Source organism: Hevea brasiliensis, chromosome 9, assembly GCF_030052815.1.
Source record: "Hevea brasiliensis isolate MT/VB/25A 57/8 chromosome 9, ASM3005281v1, whole genome shotgun sequence".
NCBI lineage: Eukaryota > Viridiplantae > Streptophyta > Magnoliopsida > Malpighiales > Euphorbiaceae > Hevea > Hevea brasiliensis.
This window is the reverse complement of record NC_079501.1, coordinates 89,118,446-89,125,852: the sequence shown is the minus strand read 5'-3', so window position 1 is coordinate 89,125,852 and position 7,407 is coordinate 89,118,446. Positions and strand designations below refer to the sequence as shown.

The 7,407-nt window shown below is 37.3% G+C and overlaps 1 non-coding gene across 1 annotated transcript; it reads left to right on the top strand.

Annotated features, from left to right (window-relative positions):
- The first annotated feature begins 564 nt into the window (after positions 1-564).
- Positions 565-671, top strand: LOC131183733 (small nucleolar RNA R71). The gene has a single exon (XR_009151759.1). It is a non-coding gene; the product is annotated as a small nucleolar RNA R71 (small nucleolar RNA).
- Positions 672-7,407: the final 6,736 nt, after the last annotated feature.

Genomic DNA, 7,407 nt, shown 5'->3' with positions numbered 1-7,407 from the left:
GAAGGAAGACCTCTATTCTGTTGAAAATTTTGATGTTGTTGATACCCAGAAGGTTGCTGAAAATTTTGGTGTTGTCCTTGTCTACCTCCCCAAGAAAAATTAGGGTGGTTTCTTCATGCTGGATCATAAGTTGTAGAAAATGGGTTACCACCTGGTCTTTGATTGTAGTTCCCCACATAATCCACTTGCTCACTTGAAAAATCTTGACTAAGGGCAGAAAAATCAGCTGCACTATTGACATTTGCAGCTCCAACTTCTATTGAATTATTAGAACCTCCAGCTGAAGAATCTACTTTCATGCTTAGCTTGTCCATTTTCCTTGTCAAAGCATCAAACTTAGCATTGATCATATTCATAGCATCAAGCTCAAACATACCAGCTAGTTTCTTAATCTCATTCCTCTCACAACTCCACTGGTAGTTATTATAAGCAATTTTATCTAGAGCAGAAAAAGCTTCATCTTTAGATTTCTCCATAAGGTCACCTCCAGAAGATGCATCAATTATACTTCTAATAGCTGGTGAAACTCCCTTGTAAAAGTGTTGAACAAGCATCCACTTAGGAATCCCATGATGTGGATATCTTCTTTGCAAATCCTTGAACCTCTCCCATGCTTCATACAAGCTCTCATCATCTCTAGGTTTGAAAGAAGTTAGCTCATTTCTTAGCTTAGCTGTCTTGCTTGGTGGAAAATATTGAGCTAAAAATGCTTGAGAAAGTTCATCCCATGTTGTGATAGAACCCGGTGGCAAAGAATGTAACCACTCTCTAGCTCGGTCCTTCAAAGAGAAGGGGAATAATCTAAGTCGAATTGCATCATCAGAAACTCCATTTATCTTTAACATATCACTGATCTCAAGAAAGTGTGCTAGATGCACATGTGGACTTCCACTTGGACTTCCCCCAAATTGTGATTGTTCTATCATCTGACAGAGTGCAGGCTTCAATTCAAAATTATTAACTTCTACTCTTGGTCTTGTGATACTTGGCATGAAATCCCCAATGTTAGGATAGGCGTGATCCTTCACAGAGCGGTTGTTATTATTGTTGGCCATTTCTTCTTGTAATTGCTCTTGCTCTTGTGCTCTTTTCTTATTGTTGTTGAGCTTTAAATTCAGCTTTTCTCCTCTTAGATTCTGCTTTTAAAGCTCTTGCTGTCTTTTCTATTTCCAGATCAAAGAATAAATTGATTTCTTCACTTTTTGTCCTTCTTATAAAATAAAGCACCTAAAAAATAAAATAAACAAATTTTCAAAGTAAAATGGTAAAAATAAAATAAAATAAAATTCTTAAATTAAGCAAACAAACAATCGTTCAATATCAAACAAAAATCAAATCCCCGGCAATGGCGCCAAAAACTTGATAGGCGTATGCGCAAGTATACGGGTCGTCTCAAGTAATAGAGTGATGAATCAAGTATCGTTCCCATGAGGATTTATCGTTGGAGTACTAAACTATGAATGAAGTGATTATTTGGGCTAATGATTAGTGAATAAATGGTAAATGTAAATAAGCAAGGTAAATGTAAATAAGCAAAGTAAATTGATTAATCTAATTGGAAAGGGTAAAGAGCAAGCAAATAAATTCCAAATCTAGATTCAATTGAACTAAATTAATAATGGGTAATTTAAATCAAAGTCTAATTATGCTAAAAATGATTCCAGAGTTGGGGGTTTATGCATAAATTAATTGGAATTTGTCTTGGATTTTCCAATTTTAAGGGAAAATAGAGTTTGAAGGTGATTAATTTTAAATTCCTTTGATATCTTTTTCAAGCAAACCAAAGTGTATTATAAAATAACCAAACCTACTTTAGTATGTTATTTGATTACTTTAAAACCCATTAAGTTTTGTAACCAATCATTAATTCCTCTTAAAACCCTAGTTTATTTCTAAATCTAGGTAATTTTAAGTTCTAATCCTTGATTATCTATCAATGACTTTCACCTTTAGGTCCTTCAATCAAAGACTAACACAATACCCAATGGGTACCAACATTAGGTAAGTAAATCAAGCACACAAGGAAGGAATCAAAACTCATATTTATATAAAATATGAAAATACCCAGTCCAAATCCATAAATTAATCTAAAACATGTTTCCCTAACTCTGAAATCCAAAGAGTTTACTCACTCATATTGGTATTTACAAGAAAGATTGATGGCAAAGTAAAGAAAAACATGATAAGAGGACTAAAAATAGAAAAACCCCGGTAGAAGAACCCAAAACTCTGATTTCTGGAGCTGCAAAAGATGGTTGCAGCAGCCCCTCCTCAGAAAAATGGCGTCCTTCTCCTCTCTCTATTTATATTTTCTTTCCTTTTGTTTCTTCCTATTTTCCTCTTATGGTAAAAGCTAGAATATGATGCTTTTATATGGTCCCAAAGGTTGCCCTAAAAATAGATAAGAGCCAAGGAGTGAATAAAAAATGAGGTGTAAAATTATCCAAGTCAGCAGCATTATTCACGTTCTGGGCAGTCTGCTTAGGATACTGCTTAACCCTAAGTAGCTTCTTCAGTAAATTTTAGCCTCTGGTTGCACTGTCTGCTTAAGGTTAAGCAGACCCTCAGCAAATCTCGGCAGGCTTGGAATAAAATGGGTTTTTTTGCTCATGCCTGACGACTTTTAACTCGTGCACCTTAAGGCATCTTGCTTTACCCTAAGCAGGATCTTAAGCAATTCTCGGCAGGTTGTGGAGTAAAAGCTTGAATACGTAGGATTTTAGCCGTGCTTGACTTTCAGCTTGAACAAGCTTAAGGTTAAGCAATATGACATACCCTAAGCAACATCATAAGCAAAGTCTCAAGCAAATTTTGGCTAACTTGATCTTTCAAGGCTTGATTTCTTTAACTTTCCTCCATGCTCAAGGAGTTCCAAATTTCTTCAAATCACTTTCTAATGCACTCATTGACCCTCAATTTGCCACAAAAACCTATTAAAAACAATAAAATTATAAAAATCAAATATAAAGTAACTAAAGTTAACAAATAAGCTAAAATAAATCCAAAAACATAAAATATACTAAAAAATAAGGGCAAAATGGATGCAAAACTATCCTAAAATGCCTATATAAAATGAGTGCAACAAGTTTAAACAATTCTCCGCTAATCAAAATGCTTAGTGGTGCTATAACTTAAAAATAACACGTCATGCCATTGGAAGCAACCTCTACATATGCAATAAATTGCACAATTCATGTGAGTACCCTCTTTTGGTAATTTTGGGCATACTTACTAAGAAATTGCCCAATTTATATGAATACTCATTAGGGTAATTTGAGGATGTTACAAAGGTTTACCAAAGCACCAATTGGCATGAGTAAGGGCAAGGAGAAGGAAGTAGATCCAGCCCCTCCCAAAAAAAGTAGAGACATAAAATGTTGTGCCTTAGCCATGGACACATTACTTCAGAATGTTCCAACAAAAGAGTAATGGTATTGAGGGAAGCCCAATGGGAGCTAGAGAGTGAAGATGAGACTTGTGAAGAGGCAAAGAATCATGAAGCATGTGGTGATGAAAAAGTAGAGTATGCTGATTGTAACTGCCCGGCCCACTAGTGATATTGTCCGCTTTGGGCCGAAGCCCTCACGGTTTTAAAACGCGTCATTAGGGGTTACGAACCATCAACTTATAAACCCAGCATCTCTCCCATGTTTTGTCGATGTGGGATTTGCCTAGGGTGTTACAATTCTTCCCCTCTAAATAAAATTTCGTCCTCGAAATTTACACAGTGTAATTAATCGAGGGACCGCTATCTCCTTGTCTTTTCACCTTTTCGTGTTATAATACTTTACTTTTTTTTTTTAGTATGTCTTATTAATCCTTGTTCTACAATCTTATCCTTATCTCGATTTACTATTGAAAATACGTAGCTCTACATAATAGTCCCAAGTCGGTACTGTAATCTGCAGCTTACAGCACAAACATCAAGAGCATTGCATAGTTACTACGGTATATTCCAATAAACTAACTCTTTTTTTTTTTCAACCGGTTCTGTACTCATCTTCTTTCATCTCATATATAGCCTCCTTCTCATTTCCATCTATTATCTTTAACACGATCCTTTTCAGTTGATAATCTACAATCACCTGGTGACCTAAAGGGTTGGTGACAAGTATGTCATCTTCTGACCCATCTATCGGTATCCTCTTTCAACAGGAGGTACAATGCATGTATAGGGGTGAACATAGTTAGGGTCTATCAATACATACTTAAAGGTATTATAATTAGGAAATGTACCTCTGATAACATCTACCGGATTTGGCTCCTCTCGAGCCATAGCGTACACGCGGGATGCTACTTTAGCCTCGGGGTGTTCTATAGTCTTAGAAGCTCTCTGTGATGTACCAGCTACCTCTGGTCTCATCAATCTTCTACCCCTCTGTACTGTCGGGGCAGACTTCTGAGTCTGTGGTGGAGCTGTGGGAGCACTCCTCCATGGGCAATCTCTCAAAAAAAATGCTCTATGGACCCACATCTGAAACATCCACCCGTTAGTAATCTACACTTTCCTCTGTGGTTCTTCCCACAATGTGTACAAACTGGCATCGGGGTTGATCTCCATGCTATAGGACCCATAGAATTGCCAACTGATACACTCATTTGACCTTCTCTCCTCGGGGCAAATTGGAACCTCTGCCTCTGTTCTCTGCTCTGAATCTAACCCTGAGACCCCTTGGGTCTCTTGCTCTCTGTAGCAGCTGTGCTAGACTGGCCAAGTCCAGACCCTCTCTTGCACTGCCTGTCTCTCCTAAACTACTCATCATTTCTAACTCTCTCTACTAGGGTCCTACATACTAGCTGGGTAGGTGATGGCATAGCTCCAGTGACTTGACAGAGTAATTGAGTCATTTGTTCTAGGAAGGCCTATTGTATCCTTACTAAAGTACCCAACGATGATTCTGCTCTACTGCTACTATGCCCCTGACTAAACGCAGGTGCAGGTGCGTGACTCTCTACTTCCTCCTCTATCGGTCTTGGAGGTCCGTGCTCTGAAGGATCAGATGCCATCGATCTTATAAAACAGACAAAGAACAGATCTGCATTAATGTCACCTTGACTCTATCTAAAGGCCCATGCATGTGATACAACTATTTCTTTCTATCTATCTAGGTTTAGGACCGCCTAAACCTCTGCTCTGATACCACAAATGTAACGGCCCGGCCCACTAGTGATATTGTCCGCTTTGGGCCGAAGCCCTCACGGTTTTAAAATGCGTCATTAGGGGTTACGAGCCATTAACTTATAAACCCAGCATCTCTCCCGTGTTTTGTCGATGTGGGATTTGCCTAGGGTGTTACAGCCCGGCCCACTAGTGATATTGTCCGCTTTGGGCCGAAGCCCTCACGGTTTTAAAACGCGTCATTAGGGGTTACGAACCATCAACTTATAAACCCAGCATCTCTCCTGTGTTTTGTCGTTGTGGGATTTGCCTAGGGTGTTACAATCCATCCCCCTTATGGGACTCAACGTCCTCGCTGAGGTTTACCCCACCATCGTTCAAGGTTGCACACGGAGCAGCTCTGATACCACAAATGTAAAAGACCTAAAAATTATGATTTGCAGATATTAATTCAATTGTTTAATTATTGTTATTATAAATTATGCACTACTAAGCGTTATGCTTAGCGCGTTGGTTTTCCATCGCGTAGGTACTGGAAATCAGTCCTAGCAGCCGCAGCAGCACCACCAGTAGTACACTGACAGAGCTCTGATCAGATCTGCCATTGTCCAAAGTCACCTCACCGGTCTTTTGTATTTTGGTAGGGCCCATGTGTAGACTAGTATTTTGGTTCATTATATTTAGTCATGATGCAATTACTAGTTTATGATGTATTTCATTTTGGACTTGAAATGAAAACTTATAATTTATTATCTATGAATTTCCATATGAATGCAATAGATGACACTTCATTTTGAGATCTCATAAATAGTTGTGAATGATATGATAAAAGAGAATATGATATGGAAATATGTGAGATGACTATGAATATGTTAACACGTGATAGTGGAACCCGCCAGATACTAATAAAACAAAGGAGGATCTGTCCGGGTCTGCACAGAAATAAGATATAAAAAAAAAATTCTACACATAAATTACCTGTTTTAAATGACATTAAATTTATAATAGACATGACAAGTCAAGATAGGGTGCTCCGGCACCGAATGTGGCACTTCTTGCTCGGCTATACAATAGACGGGTAAGGGGCGTCACATTTAGTGGTATCGTTCATTTGGTCATTTCTCTCTCTATACTGGTCCAAATGACCTAACATTTCACCAAGGGAAAGTTTAGACATAGGGATACACTTTTCATGAAGACCACTTAACCCAGTTTTGCCTTTAACCAATTCAAATTGTTAGCACAAATTGGGTCACTGAAACTGCCAACCCAGAAAATGACCAAATGAACAGTACGTGTTCATTTGGTCATAACTCTCTCTATACTGGTCCAAATGACCTAAAATTTCACCAAGTCTAAAAATGACAATAAAATGATCAAATGACTGGTCAAAATTTATTGACCAGAAATTGTAAATTCTGGACAGCATAGAGGCAAAGGGACCAGTTATGGTATTTTGACTATAACTTGAGTTCTATAACACCAAATTCAGTAATTCAAAAGCTGAAATTCAAGTTTAAATATAGAGGAGCAATTGTTATGAAGGAAGTGTGACTAAATAGACATCCTAACCTAGTCAAATTCCTTGATAAAGATAATACATCAACATGAACCTAAAGAAAGGCTCATGGGAAAAAATGCTATATATGATAATTAAAATAATCATAAGGAGAATTAAATATTAAAAATGATATAAATATGTAAATTGGGACTAATGTCCTATTAATATGAAATTAATGGTACCAATGAACAGTACTAGAAAATAGTAATAGTGAATAGTGCTAAATTAATTAAAAATGTTTAATTGCCCATAGTATACCTAGACTTATTTATTTAGTTTGGATAAATTGGTATACCAATTAGGGACTATAGATAGCGATCGCCACCGAGAAAATCATGAACTGATAATATATGTCTGGTATGATTGTTCTACAAGCTATATGCCTACTTACTGGCCATCGTGCCTACTTTATTTCTGGCTTTACAAGCCTGACAGCGGGTCTCGTGCTTGACAGCTGGCCTCGTGCCTGACAGATGTATATTGGGTAGACATATGGCTGTCTAACCCGTATACTCCCGTGTATCCAGCTTTTATAATTTGTTATAGGTTTCTTGGGCATTGATAATAATTAATTAATACTGAATACACAATAAGTAAACAGGAAAGATCCCAATAATGTTAATTGTTTCCAAAGAGAAATAAAAATGTAAAAGACCCAAACATTATGATTTGCAGATATTAATTCAATTGTTTAATTATTGTTATTATAAATTATGTACCACTAAGC